Source organism: Elaeis guineensis, chromosome 9 (assembly GCF_000442705.2).
Source record: "Elaeis guineensis isolate ETL-2024a chromosome 9, EG11, whole genome shotgun sequence".
NCBI classification, from domain to species: domain Eukaryota; kingdom Viridiplantae; phylum Streptophyta; class Magnoliopsida; order Arecales; family Arecaceae; genus Elaeis; species Elaeis guineensis.
The window spans coordinates 53,083,033-53,098,333 of NC_026001.2; the positions used below are offsets into that span (position 1 = coordinate 53,083,033).

The 15,301-nt window shown below is 34.6% G+C and overlaps 1 long non-coding RNA gene across 1 annotated transcript in view; it reads left to right on the plus strand.

The window, feature by feature from the left end:
• LOC140851767 (uncharacterized) overlaps positions 1–14,270 on the plus strand; it is a 79,486-nt gene extending 65,216 nt beyond the window's left edge. Inside the window, exons 2-3 of the long non-coding RNA XR_012134515.1 lie at positions 11,769–12,051; positions 13,237–14,270. This is a non-coding gene — a long non-coding RNA (uncharacterized lncRNA). The remainder of the gene's footprint in view (positions 1–11,768; positions 12,052–13,236) is intronic.
• Positions 14,271–15,301: the final 1,031 nt, after the last annotated feature.

Here is a 15,301-nt window from a genome sequence, read left to right on the forward strand (position 1 = left end):
AACTGACCTCCACTTTTCAATGGATCAAATTACACCTATTGAAAAGTTCGAATGAAAATTTTTTTTTAAGCACTTAACTATGATATGTGGAGTATCATAGTAAATAGACCACATACACCTACTAAATTGATTGATGGTGTGTCTCTCCCTAAGTCGAAAGGTGAATAGGATGAATTTGATAAGAAAATGGCTCAGCTCAATGCTAAAGCCATGAATATTTTATATTGTGCTTTGGATGCTAATAAATTTAATCATATTTTCACATATAACTCAGCTAAAGAGATTTGGAATAGATTAGAAGTCACACATGAAGGCACAAACCAAGTAAAAAAATCTAAGATTAATATGCTTGTGCACAACTATGAACTATTTAAAATGAAACTTGAAGAATCAATAACTCAAATATTCACTCATTTCACTGACATCATAAATGGTTTAAAAAGTCTTGATAAATATTATTCTAACAGTGATCTTATGAGAAAAGTGCTCAGATCCTTACCAAGATCATGAGAGGCAAAAGTCACTGCAATCCAAGAGGCTAAAGATTTGAATACTCTACCATTGGAGGAGCTGCTTGGATCTCTCATGACTCACGAACTAACCATGAAGCAATACATTAAGGAAGAAACCAGAAGAAAGAAGACCATAGCTCTTAAGTCGATAGCTCAAGAAGAAGAAGACACATAAAAATCAGACAACAGCGAGGAAGATGAGGACTTGGCCCTGATTATCAGAAAATTTAGATACTTCATAAGGAGAAAAAGAGTAGAACAATTCTTTTTTCAATGACCCAGCTTCTTACAGAAGAAGCACTCTGCCTGGCTCTTGTCAACTTTTGACAGTTTGCTCTGCTTGGGATCGACGGCATGAGATTTTTGTATCTTTTTCTTCTTTCCTCTCTGAGAGGATCGATGACCTGCAGATGAACCTCCCACTAAATTCACTGGCTCCTTTTGGAGCTGGTGATCCTTCTCAAAAGTCTGCAATAACCCTAGCAAACCATGGTAGTTTACTACAGGCTTTATCATTCTATAATGATTGAGAAAAGATAGGTAAGATTTTGGTAGCGAATTGAGGATAGCATCCTTACCTAACTGTTTATGCAATGGAAAACTAAGTTTGCTAAGGTGTTCAATCTACTTAATCATGTATAATACATGATCGATGACTGAAGCTTCCTCTCGCATATGGTATTGAATACTGTGCAGGAGGTTTTATGTCTCTCCGCATCCTCAGGGGTGCTGAAGGACTCATTCAATATTTGAATCATCTCCTCAGGATGCGCATCCTCGAACTTATGACTAAGTTTATTGTTGATAACTGTCCTCATCACGCAATGTACAGTCGTACGATCATTGAGCCATTTCATGTAAGTATCTCTCGCAGGACGAGGAGCATTGGCTATAGATTCTTCAGGTGCCTGATCTGTAAGGATATACAAAATCCTCTCATGCTCCAACATGATCTTCAACTTTCGATACCAGCTATCGAAGTTGGGTCCGATGAGCTTGTCACTGTCCAACAGCGAACGGGGGGATAGTGTGTTAGCCATAACCGAAAGGAGAAAAAATTAGCCTATTGGTATATGAATTATTATTATTATTATTTTAATCCTGAAGATATGGATTTTAGTCTAAAGGTCCTCCCATTATTTTTTGTGAATTGATAGCCTCTACCTCCAACTCGAGGAATTATATTAATTCCTTAGCGGGTACTAGAATCCACACAGACTGCATTCGAGCCCAAGTGTGGGTTGATTAACTCTAGTGCATCCATGGGTAGGTTCATAACCAATTATTTCTTCAAACAACTTCTAGCATTGGTTTTGCCCCAGACATCCCTTCAGCAGGTGTGTAGCACCTCCACTGAAAATTTTGGTTAGGTCCAACCATTAACAGGACACATCAAGTGCATCCAACAAACAGATGTCTAGGCCCGAGTGTGACTCAGCTAACCTGAGCATTGATCTGAAGGTACATCATGATGGTCATATGATGAATGACAATTCTAATACGTAATAGACACCAGGCATGTAACACCTCCAATGCCTATTTATATTGGACTCATTATCACACACCTTAATGGGAGGCAATGACCAAGTTATCTCAAAACTTTATCATTTTATGGACCTAATAATTTAGAGAATTTGATTTTATTGACCTGAGAATAAGAAAAGAAGTCGATCTGCAAGCTGCAAATCCTTTCACTGACTTCACCAAGTCATGTAAAGGATTAAACACAAGTTGGTCTAAAGACACCTAAATCAGTCATACTGATTCACCTTAATGGCATGGGTCTGCACGAATCGACTAGTGATCTAATCAAAATATAATCTACCATGTTGGTCAGATAAGTGAAATCAGCGGGAGGGATCTGCCTTTAACTCACCATAGATGTATCTAGGTGAATAGCTCCCAATTAAAAACCACTTGATCAAATCTGCCGAACTTATCTTAGACACCAATTGGTTAATTAGTTTTGATTTAGCACACCAGAAGATTCGGCTAAACCACGGAGCCATGGTCCATTTATTAGGGTCAAACACATGGACTTGATCAAACTTCAACTATTGAGATTGATTTAAAGAAATAATGACCTAATCTAATTCAACACTTGATTAGATTTAATCAATTTCTCTACTTGGTCCATATGTATTCCTAACCCTAGGTCTAACCCATTAAAGGATCTGATTCATGCTAACCCTTTGCTCATCATATTATGTGATATCTTAATGATCTTCAATTCTTAATTCTAGATTATTCAAACTTAATTCAAAATTAAGTATATGAAATGTGTATTTCAGTTTGTAGAACTATTCTACAAGGATTTCAAGTGAAGCATACCATATGTTTCAATACATGAAAATAAATTTTCATAATATGTTTAACAACAATTAAACATACATAAGTATGATCTAAACTTCATTCATACATCTCATGTATCATGATAACTTTTAGATCAATACCAATTACATCATATTTAACATATAATTCAGATCTAAAATAATTTTATATCTAAATTTTATCCTATTATAATGAATCATAAATTACTTTAGATCTAATCTAAATATATTTATGATCAAAATAATACATAAAAGTCTATTCACTTTTCTTCTTCATGAAATTAGATCACAATGACACCCCTACATGTCATAAGAGAATCTATGAATAGGTAAAAGAGAGATTAATTTCTTCAATCTCTTATGACAGACGGTCTGGTGATCTCATTAATCTGAGTACTAGACTACTAAGATCTAAAATTTAATTTCATATATAATTATATCAATATGTAATTTTGACAAAACTATTTTATGTCTTGAACATATCCTTGATCTCATCAATTATGTTCTTCATCTAATCCAATTAGATTTGATGTATCATATACATCATATTAAATCTAAAACTTATCTTATACTAATTATAAAATATTAATTTTAGATTTGATATCAAATAGAAAAATAATTAGATGCAAATATGAATGCATAAGGAATTAATTTCTACTAAAATTTGTTTTCGCACAGTGCTGAGTTATGATAGGATTCAGATCTAAATATCTATCGAAATGGATCTAATTTAAATTTGAGATAATCCTCACTTTATAAAAAAAATAATAAAATTATATTTCTATTAAAATATATTTAAAATATATTTAAAATAGATTATCCTGGTCAGGGTTTTACTAAATTGAAATATAGGGATACATCAACTTCAATAATCCGAAGGGGTCAATCCCATCTTGATCCGCACATAGACTTCGCAAGTACTTGACTGTACCCAGTATTCTTCCGTCACTATATTAAAAATTTAGGTAGTTCGGCACCAAAGCAAAGTGAGTTGCTTGCAAGTCACTATAGTGATCTTAGGTCTGAAGAATATTTATACTCAAGTATTTTGCGAGCAACTCTTGACAGTAGAACACTCAGCAGATGAGTCACTTGTTCAGTGACGATGTACCCTTACATCTCACCTGTATGCCATACCAGTGTCACCACACTCCTTGGTTAAAAAAATAACTAACCCATATGGCACACAACGACCTTCACTCGATTAATGTTATCATCCTGTAATGACATATCATTTGGTCATGAACTTGTTTAAGAACTATACAATAAATTCTCTCTTTATCGTACACTAGTATAGTTCTAGAGACTTCATCACAGTACAAGAGTTCAAGAAAGATATCACTTTGTGATGAAAAATATCAAAATAACTATTATTCAATAATCAATAATTTATATACAAGGACGAACTCAATCGTCACACGATTAATTTTAGGACACAATTCCCAATAGTATATTGTAGAAACCAATATGGCTAACACATTGTAATAAATCTAGGATATAATTTTATACTTAATATATTGATATGATCAATAAAAAGGGCACGTTCTTTTTTATTCAAGTGTGATGTATCCTTGAATCATCCATGAAATTAGTTTCGATACATATTCTCAAAGTGTTGAAATTAGAGATATGTATTTAATTTCTAAATGCTTCTGATCATAGGATCACCATGAGGATGATGATGGTTCTAGACAGACTGGCACACAAATCACTTCCTTCAAAAAAGATGGGTCTCTAGTCTACTGTGTAGAGACACAGGACGACAAGTGCGGATGATTGCTAGAGAACAACTGGCACTGAGCGTGACCATACGAGAGATTACTTGGATTTCTATTCAATTGTCAGTGATTGTCTCGATGCTGTAGTTGTGTGATCGATCCTTTGACTTGAGATGGTGCTGCTACTTGTAATGAGGCTACTGGAGTTTAATTGACACATAAATATGGATCTCAATAAGCCATTGTAGTGGATGTTGGCGACAGTTGGTCCACTATAGGAGTGGGATGCATATCAAGATAGGATCTATCGACCTTGATAGAGAGGAGTAGACCTATGAGATTCGAGAAGCTAAGTCAAGAGTCTGTGGCCACAGTAGTGTGATTGATGAAAAAAAAATTTCATAAAAGTCACAACTAGACTTGAGCTAATCAATCTATCATATGACTGATGTTGAGGTTTGACGATTTATCCATGATCTGCCATCTAGTCGGGACTCACGATAGAGGGACTAAATCACATATTAACTATACCTAGAGGTTTATTTCAGTTCTACTGAGTTACCACTATATACTGCTAGGTGCACTGGTGAATTGTCTGAGCTCACTAGAGTTGTTCCAGATCGACAATCTTTGTTGAGTTAGAGTGGAATTGTTCCGACCTCTTGAAAAAGTTTCAATGATACGATGATAGAGATCATTGTATGTCTCACTACCAGATAGAATTGAACCTATGAGGTCATACAAAAAAGGATTAAGGTTGAAATAAGTAATTGAGCTTATGAAGTGTCAATTGAGTTTAGAAAAATCCATTGGGTTCATGGTAATCTTGCTAGCATATGGTTGGACCCAGTTCCTCTTTCCGTTGGAATTACTTATTTGATAAGATAATTCTAACTTAATTACCTGCTAATTACCTACTAAATAAGATTCATGAGACTCTAATTGTTGGGTGTTTAAGATTATGGATCATATAAATTAAGGGTGCAAGTCCCTTATGAATCTCCTTGATAGTTATTATGAGGTACCACTTTGATTTGATCAATTTGGGTATGTCCATTAATTAGAGGGCCTTTGATTTTCGTATGATATGTCTCTTGGGTGCAAAAGAAAATATCTAATTATGGGTGCAAGGGCTCCAATAATTAGCGCCTAATAGGCTTTCTAATGTAAGTTGGATAACTTAAGTTAATAAAAATCTAATGCAAGTGGGACTTGTATTATGAGATTAAATATGATTCAATCTTTATGCCTATTTAAAGGAACCCCCCAAGGTCTCTAGAGTATCAAAACCAACAGCTCCTCACACCCAAAGGCTTTCTCCATGCCCTCTTTTCCTCTTCCTTTCTCTTCTCTTGGGTATTCTATACACTCCTTCCTTGGGACATGCATCCCAAGGAGTTTCATGCCCAAAAGAGTTTGGGTGCCTCTTTCTTGCTGGTTTCTAGCATCTGGTAGCAGCACATAGTAAGGAGAAACTCTAGAGAAGAGGACAAAAAAAAGATTAAGGAGAAAGATCAAGCGTTGATCGTGATCCAAGCTTCGTTCAGATTCAGCAGGTTGAATTTTGGAGAACCAAAATTTAGATTAAAAAAGATTGTTCCAGACTGATCTTGAGTGGATACTCGTAGAGGTCGGATACTTGTACAGCTAATAAAGAGCCTCGTCTCTTTCAGATCTAGTTTTAAAGAAAGAGATTGTGAAACAGGTATGTGATTTGATCACATCTGAATTTCAGCATATATCAATTTCAGCATATAAAATAGATCCACGTGTTTTATATTTTTATATATATATAATTTAGATTAAAAATATTTTAATCTTATTCTCCATTATGGTGTTTAGAAAATAAAAATTTTAAAATACATATGCATACACCAAACTCAGAATTTCAATAGTGGTATCAGAGCCACGGATTTTCATATGCTGAATTTTGATATACATATTTTTGAAAAAGTTTTAAAATTAATTTTTTTCTTGATACATAAGATGTATAGATAGATCTTCAAATCTATAATTTAATTTTGAATTTAGTTTTAAAACATATAGTTGATATGTTGTTGCATACATAGATCTAAATTTTGATCTAGAAAGAGTTCTAGTTAATGTTTATGTGAAATATAGATGCATACATGAAATCTAAATTTTTTTTATAATCCAAATTTTGATTCATATATGTGATATATGATTACATATTTAGATCATAAATTTATTTCTAATCTCATTCATGATTAGTATATGAGATATATGATATCATACTTAGATCAAAAATTTTATTTAGATCTAATTATACATACATATATATGATATATGTTTGTATGTTAAAACTTAAAAATTATTTTCATATTTTAAAACTTATTTTTATGTAAAGAATTTAGATCTAAAATATGATTTTAGAATCTAAAATTTATGTTTGTGCATGAGAGTTTTGGTTATGGAAAAATCAAAAATTAGGTCATATAATAGAATTACATCTAAGATTTTTGATTTAAGTCATATAGGTCTAATTTGATTAAATAATTGATCAAACTGAGTCAAGTATTGAATTGAGTCAAATCAATTAAGTTAATGATCATACAATTGTTATTGATTAAATCAATCGAGTCCCATATGTAGAATCGATTAACCTAAGGACCTAATTTGGCTCGTTGGTTTGAGCCCGATTTGCTTGAGCTAACCAATTCTAATCAATGGACCTATTGGTATCTAAGATAAGTTAATGAGATGTAGTTATTTAATTAATTTCATTAGCTGACCTAGCAATCTATTGGTATCTTAGGAAGGCAATGGGGGGACCCCCACCGATCTTCACTTATCTGATCAATTTAGAAGATTGGGTCTTGAATTAGGTTACTTAGCAATCTGGTTTAGCCCATGCCAGTTAGATCGATCTTATGATGACTGATTAAATGAGATCTAAACTCAAATCTCTCCATAAATATTAAGTCCGTAGGTCTTCCACCATTGTAGATGTGCGAGTATGTTACCAACGTTGATTATTCTCGGCTGGTCACAGTGGTTCAGTTGCATCAGGAACACGCAACCATTCTATTAGCAAAGAGTTGCTCGAGGGTAAGGATGGGATTGGGCCCAATAATTATTAGATGAAGGACCCAATGATGGCCTTGCACCTATTTGTGAATAGTGGGTTGGCTTAACTAAAAAATATGGACAATAACTGTTAGGTGAGCTCACATGACTTAGAGACCAAGTGGCTGCAATATGCTTAGTGAAGCATCTAGACAAAGAGTTGCCTATGCATCAGTGTGCATGTTACCAATAACTATTAAGTGAGATGCATGTCATCGGTGGGACCGCAGCATCCACTAAGAATCTTTTATCGCGTTAGGGTTTTCATTTTCTTCCAGGGGAGTGGAGGGATTCGAAAAATTAGTGGGAGTTATTATTTGCATCTTAAAGTTTCTAGAAGTAAATTAAAATATTAAGTACAAAAGTCTAACTTGAATCTCTACTATCGCAGTTAAACCATCATGTCAGCCTCAAACTCTCTTGCTCGCATCCTTGAAACCAATCATTTGACCGATAATAATTTTAAAGACTAGTTTAGAAACCTCAAGATTATCCTGACCTTGAAAAAGTTAAGCCATATTCTTGACCAAAATCCTGTTGTGTTGCCAAACCATCCTACTGCTGAGTAGAGAGCTGCTTTTGAGAAGTGGATGGATGAAGACAGTCGGATCAAGTGCTATGTACTGGCATCTATGTCAAACGAGTTGCGAAGCCAGCACGAGCATATACCCACTGTTCGGGTCATGATCACTTATCTACAAGAGTTGTATGGTAAGCAGAGCCATACTGTACGCTTTGAAGTATCCAAGAGACTCTTCAACCTAAAGATGTATGAGGGACAGTCTGTCCATGAGCACTGTATGATAGTGATCAAGGACATTGAGGAGCTAGGAAAACTCGGGCTTGATATGCAAAAGAAATTACAGATAGATCTGATCCTTCAATCTCTTAGCAGTTCATATAGTCAATTCATCATGAATTTTCATATGAACAAACTTGAGTGCACTATTCTCAAACTTGTCAACATGTTGGTCACAATAAAGGGTACCTTGAAGAGTTCAAGGGGCACTGTTCTCGCTGTGGAGCAGACTTCTTCTTCCAAGAGAAAGTCTACTAGAAGGAAGAAGGTTAAATCTGTAAAGAAGCAGAAGAGAGAGAGCAACCCAAAGAAGGATGGTCCAAAAGTGGTTGAGGCAAAAGGAAAGTGTTTTCACTGCCATGCTGAAGGCCACTGGAGGAGAAACTGTCCTAAATACCTGGAGAGCCTAAAGACCAAAAAGAGTGATAAACCTTCTGAAGGTATGCTCATAATTAAATCTAACCTTACGATTTTTTTTACTTCTAGTTGTATATTAAACTCTGGCTCAAGTGCTCATATACGCACCTCTATGCAGGGTCTGATGGAAAGTAGAAGGTTAAGAGAAGGAAACATGATCCTTCGGGCCAGCAATGGAGCAAATGTTGCTACAGAGGTCGTTGGCACTTACCCTCTTCGATTACCGTCTAGCATTAGATTAGATTTCAAAGACTGTTATTATATTCCTGTAGCTAGTCAGAATTTAATTTTCGTATCTGTGCTAGCATAGGAAGGTTTTGAAATTTATTTCAATAAAGACTTTTGTTCTATTTATTTATGAAATAAATTAGTTGCACGAGATCTTTTAATTGACAATCTTTATCACTTGCATGTTGATGCGAATGTGAACCTAAATGAACAAATAGTGAGTACCGTAGGTCAAAAGAGACCTAGAGATGAAATTAACCAGAAGTACTTGTGGCACCATAGACTAGGCCATGTTGGAAAGGAATAAACAGACTAGAGAAGGATGGAATCCTTGGCTCTCTTAACCCAAAGCCGTATCCAGCTTGCGAATCCTGCCTTCAAGGAAAGATAACCAAGTTGCCCTTTGTAGGACATGAGGAAAGGGCCACAGAGCTATTTGCCCTGCTATACACCGACGTATGTGGCCCATTTGATATGCAGGTCAAGGATAGTTATGTTGGATGTATATCCTAGAAGCCAATCTTGACTGATAATTTCATATCTTTAGGATATAATTTTATACTTATTGGGCAGTTATATTACCATTCATGTTTATGTATCCATGAATCATCCAAGGGATTAATAAGATGATGACACATATTCTCAAAGAATTGAAAATTTGAGGCATGTGTCATTGATATTTAATTCCTAAATTACTTCTGATCATAAGATCATCATGGAGATAGTGATTGATCCGGACATACCAGTGCACAGATCACTTTCTTTAGGTAGATGGGTCTCGAGTCTGCAGTACAGAGACACTAGAGTGAGACTGCAGGTAATTGTTAGAGAACAACTAACACTGAGCGTGACCAACACGAGAAGTCATATGGATGTCTGCTCACTCGTTAGTAATTTTTTCGATACTGCAGTTGTATGACTGATTCTTTGATCTGAAATGATACTACTGCTCGCATTGAGACTACTATAGTTTAACTGACACATCAACATGGATCTTAAGGAGCCCTTGTAGTAGATGTTGGTGACAGTTGGTCCACTATAGGAGTGGGGTGTGCATCAAGATAGGATCTATCGACTCTAGCAGAAGGGAGTAGTTCTTGAGATTTAAGAGGCTGAGTTCTTAAGTCTATGGCCATAGCATTATGATTGATAGAAAAGAATTTTCATAGAGTCACATATGGACTTGAGCTGATTGAATCTATCATATGATCGATGTTGAGGTTTGACGATTTATCCATGACCTACCATCTGGTCGGGACTCACGATAAAGGGACTGTATCATGCGCTAACTATACCTAGAGGTTCATCTTTTATTCTGCTGGGTTGCCACTACATACTGCTAAGTGTCACTGATAGATTGTGAGACTCACAAGTATCATCTTGATGATCAATGATCTTTGATGGGCTGAGTTAGAATTGTTCCAACCCATTGAAAAGAGTTCTAATAATATTGTGATAGAGATCACAATATATCTCACTACCAGACATAATAGAACCTATGAGATTATACACAAAAGAGACTTTTGACTGATCAGATGGTTGAATTATGATTATCAATCGTAACAAGATTTGATTATCAATTTGATTGATAATTGACCGAATGCAAATATTGCATTATGTAATTCACTAAAGAGTTAGAGTGTTATAGGAGAATTAATTAGCAATAGGATTGTTAATTGGGTCAATTTGATTGAGCAATGGGGCTTGCATTAAGTCCAATTTGATTAGATTTAATTTGACTCAATATGGATTTGATTTGATCAACCCTATAGGGTTATAGGATAATCCTAAAAAGATCAGATGATTAGACCCAGTTGAATTAGAATTTAGATTTAATCTAATTTTAATTAGACTAGAATGTATGTATTCCTATTTGAACTAAGAATCTTTATTTTCATGATGCACCAAATCCTAATTAGATTAAGATTAAAAATTGAGTTTGACTCATGCACCAAGAAAGAGTCCAATTGGACTAGAACTCCTCCTCCAATTAGAAGATATCTAATCTAAATTAATTGAGCTCCAAATCAGATTTGGATTCTTATTTATTTGAGTCTAATCTGGTCCTAATATGATTAGGATTTATTAATATTTTATTAGGATTAAAACAGCCACTTAATTGAGTCCCATGTAACTTCCTATCCATGCACCAACGCCAACTTGTTTTGTGCACCCAAAAGACCCACGCCCCAAACCTCTTTAACGCCAATTTTTCTCCCCATTATCTATGTGTTAGAGAGTAGAGAAATCCCTAGTTACCGTGTAAAAAAATCAAGTTGCAATTGTTTTTGGGTTGGGCGGCACAAAAGATTAGAGTCCTACTTGAATTGGACTCTATTTCCTAACCAAACACTAACTCATCTTAGGCCTATAAATACCCAGCTATATGGGATGGTTAAGGCATGGATTTGAACCAGGGGTTGATGCCCAAAATCAAAAGAAAAGGCATGGAAAAAATCAAGGGAGGGATGGCATGAAAATATGGGCGCAAGGTGAGATTGATCCTTTCTTTCTGAGATTGATCCTTTCTTTCTTACAACCAATTGTTGGTTGTTTTGGACATCTTCTTCTCTCCCTCTTGTCCAAGTTTAGATATGGATGTCTCTTCTTTTCTTTGTCCAGAAGTTGGATAAAATTATTACATCTTTATTGTAAAGATTTGGTGCATGGATTTTAGGAAGAAAAGAGAAGAAAGGGTTCTTCTCATGATCTCTAGCATAGAGATCAAGATCCTCCTACATCTTCTTGTTCTCTGAGAGTGTCTTAGAAGAAAAGAAGATTTCAACCATCAAGATGCGATCTCTATAAGAGAGCTAGCACCTCGATGAGATCAAAAGGCTTCTGATCAGATCAGAGTCTCGTGTGGATACCTATAGAGGTCGGGTGCTTATGCGGCTAGAAGAGATTTTCGGAAGATATCCATGATCATCTGTTTACGTTAAAGATTGATCTATATTCAGGTATGTTTTAATTTATTTTCTCTATTTGATTTCTATATCTGAATCTTATCTCATATATAATGATCCTATTATGGTTTGAAGATTTGATCTTGTGCATGCTTAGATTGAATTAAATTTAATCTGAAAATTTTTAAAATTCTGCTGTGTATTTATTTTGAAAAATTATGTGTACATAAAATCATAAAACTCCAATAGTGGTATCAGAGTCACATCATATGCATGAGATTTAGATTTAGATTTAAAATCTGTAATGAAAAATTTTAGATCTGAAAGGTTTTGATGTCGTTCTGACATAAGGTTGCCCTGGTATAATTTGTTATGCTGTATGGTTGTCCTAGAATGATGTTAAAATTTTTAATTAGATTAAATTTTTAGATCTAATTTTATAGTATATATATCATATATGTTTTGTTATTTAGATCTAAAAAGAGTTTCGAGATCTATTTTGATTCATATGTATGATATATGAAAGTAAGTTTAGGGCTAAAATTTGTTTCTATGACCTGAACTTGTTTATGTATGTGATACATATTTGTATGCATGATCTAAAATTATTTTGAGATCAAAATTTACTCTTCATTCAAAGAATTTAGATCTAAAAATTTTGATTTAAGATATAAAATTAGTGTCTGTGCATGAGGGATTGGTCATGGGTAGATCAAATTAGGTCATGTAATTGGATTACATCAAAGGGTTTCTGATTTGATCATATTGGGCTTGAATCAATTTATCAGTTGATCAAACCAAGTTAAGTATTGATTAAGGTGAGGTCAATAGAGCTTATGATCATATAATTATTATGGATCGAATCGATTGACACCCATATGTAAAATCAATTAACCTAAGGACCTAATTCAACTCTGTGGCTCGAGTCTGATTCACCTAAGCTAACCTATTCGGATCAATTGTTCAATTGGTATCTAAGATAAGTTATTGAAAGATGATTATTTAATTGATTTCGTTCGCTTATCTGACCAATTTATTAGTGTCTAAGAAAAGTAACAGGGGGACCCCCACCAATCTCTACTTATCTGGCCAATTTGAAAGATTGAGTCTCAAATATGATTGCTTGGTGGTTTTATTTAGCCCATATCAATTACATCAGACATGTGATGACTGATTAGATGAGATCTAAACTCAAATCTTTCTACCAAATATTAAGTCCAAGGTCTTCCACTATTGTAGATGTGCGGGCATGCTATCGACGTTGATTATTCTCGACTGGTCACAGTGGTTCAGTTGCATCAGGAACATGCAACCACTCTATTAGCAAAGAGTTGCTGTGGGGTAAAGATAAGGTTGAGCCCAATAACTGTTAGGTGAGGAATCCAATGACGGCTTTGCATCTGCTTATGAACGGTGGGTCTGGCTTAAGTAAGGAGTGTGGGCAATAACTGTTAGGTGAGCCCACATGACTTAGAGACAAAGTGGCTGTAATGTGCTTAGAGAAGCATCCAGATAATGAGTTATCTATGCATCGATGTTTATTCATATTACCAATTACTGTTAGGTGAGGTGCACGACATCAGTGGGACCGCAACATCCACTAGAAACCCAAATATCGCATCAAGATTTTCGTTTCTCCACCCAGAGAGTGTGGGAGATCTGACAAAATAGTGAGTCTCTTATTGCATCTAAAAATTTCTAAAGCAAATCATAAAATAAGTACAAACATCTAATTAGAATCTTTGCTCTCTGCTGTTCATTGTGTCAGCTTCCAATTCTCTAGCTTGAATCCTAGATATCAACCGATTAACTAAAATCGAGTACATAGACTGGCTCATAGACTTAAGAATTGTTCTTAATTTTAAAAAATTAAGCTATGTTTTCTATCAAGTTATTCTAATATTAACAACTCGTCCAACCCATAGTCAATTAGCTATACTTGATGAGTGGATGGACAATGATAATTAAGATAGGTGCTAGCATGAGCTTATGTTCACTGCCAGTGACATGTTGATTCATCTACAAGTATTGTAAGATAATTAGAATCGCATAGCACATATGATGCGTGATGGGCAGTCAATCTATAATCGTTATTTGATAATGATCAAAAAAATTAAGGAGCTTGAAAGGCTCGACATGATCATGCACAAGAAATTGCTTATGGATTTGATCCTGTGATTTTTGATTAGTTTATATGAATAGTTTATGATAAACTACCATATAAAAGACCATCATGGCACCTTATCTAAATTGATCAAAGTGTTGATAACAAAGGAATCTTGAAAGAGTTCAAAGGTAAATACCTAGAAAGCCTAAAGAAACAAAGATGCACCTAGAGTAGGTATATCAAAATTGCTCAATACTATCCTTACGATTTTCTCTTCTCTCAGTTGAGTTATGGACTCTAGTGTAGAATCGATGGGAAGATAGAGGGCTATAAAAGTAACCCTTAAATTGGCTATAGGATAACAGTTGCTACTATAGCCATGGGTATGTATCCTTTGTGATCATCGTTTGGATTTAGTTCTGAGAGATGGTCTCTATCATTTGCATAGTGATGCATATATGAACTTACTTGAGCAATCAGTGAATGCCATTGGATCTGAAAGATCCAGATCTGAGATGAACCTTAAAGTATATATGGATCTTTAAGCTAAGTCATATTGGAGAAGAAATGATTAACAAACTGAAGAATTATGGACCTTTGGGCTCATTGACTGTTGAGTCAAATCTAGTTTGTGTATCCTCTCTTTGAGAAATATGACCAATCTACTTTTGTGAGACAAAAGGAAAAAAGAACCACTAAGATACTTATCCTTGTATACATTTGATATGTGTAGCCTATGTAATGTGCTAACCAAGGAGTTATCTCTACTTTGTATATGAGATATAAATCTGAAATTTTGAAAGGTTCAAAGAATTCAGATGAAAGTAGAGAAATAAATCGAAAAAAATTCTTAAAGATACTTCGATTAGATCGAGGATGCAATATCAATAAATAGAATTTCTCGGTTATCTCATAAAATGGCATAGTTTTATATTGGACTGCACTTAGTACATCTCAGCTCAATGAGATAAGAAGAGTTAAGGGACTATATGAGATATGGTCTAGTCCATAATGAACTTCACTGATTTATTTATGTTTCTTTAGGGACATGTTTTATTTTTATAAAATTAGATTCTCTCTAAATATGTTCCTACCGCATCGTATGAGATATGGTATGGTAAGAATTGAATCTTGATTATTTTAAAATTCAAGGATGTCCATCCTGTATCTAGGATAGCACGTAGATATGTTAGAGGA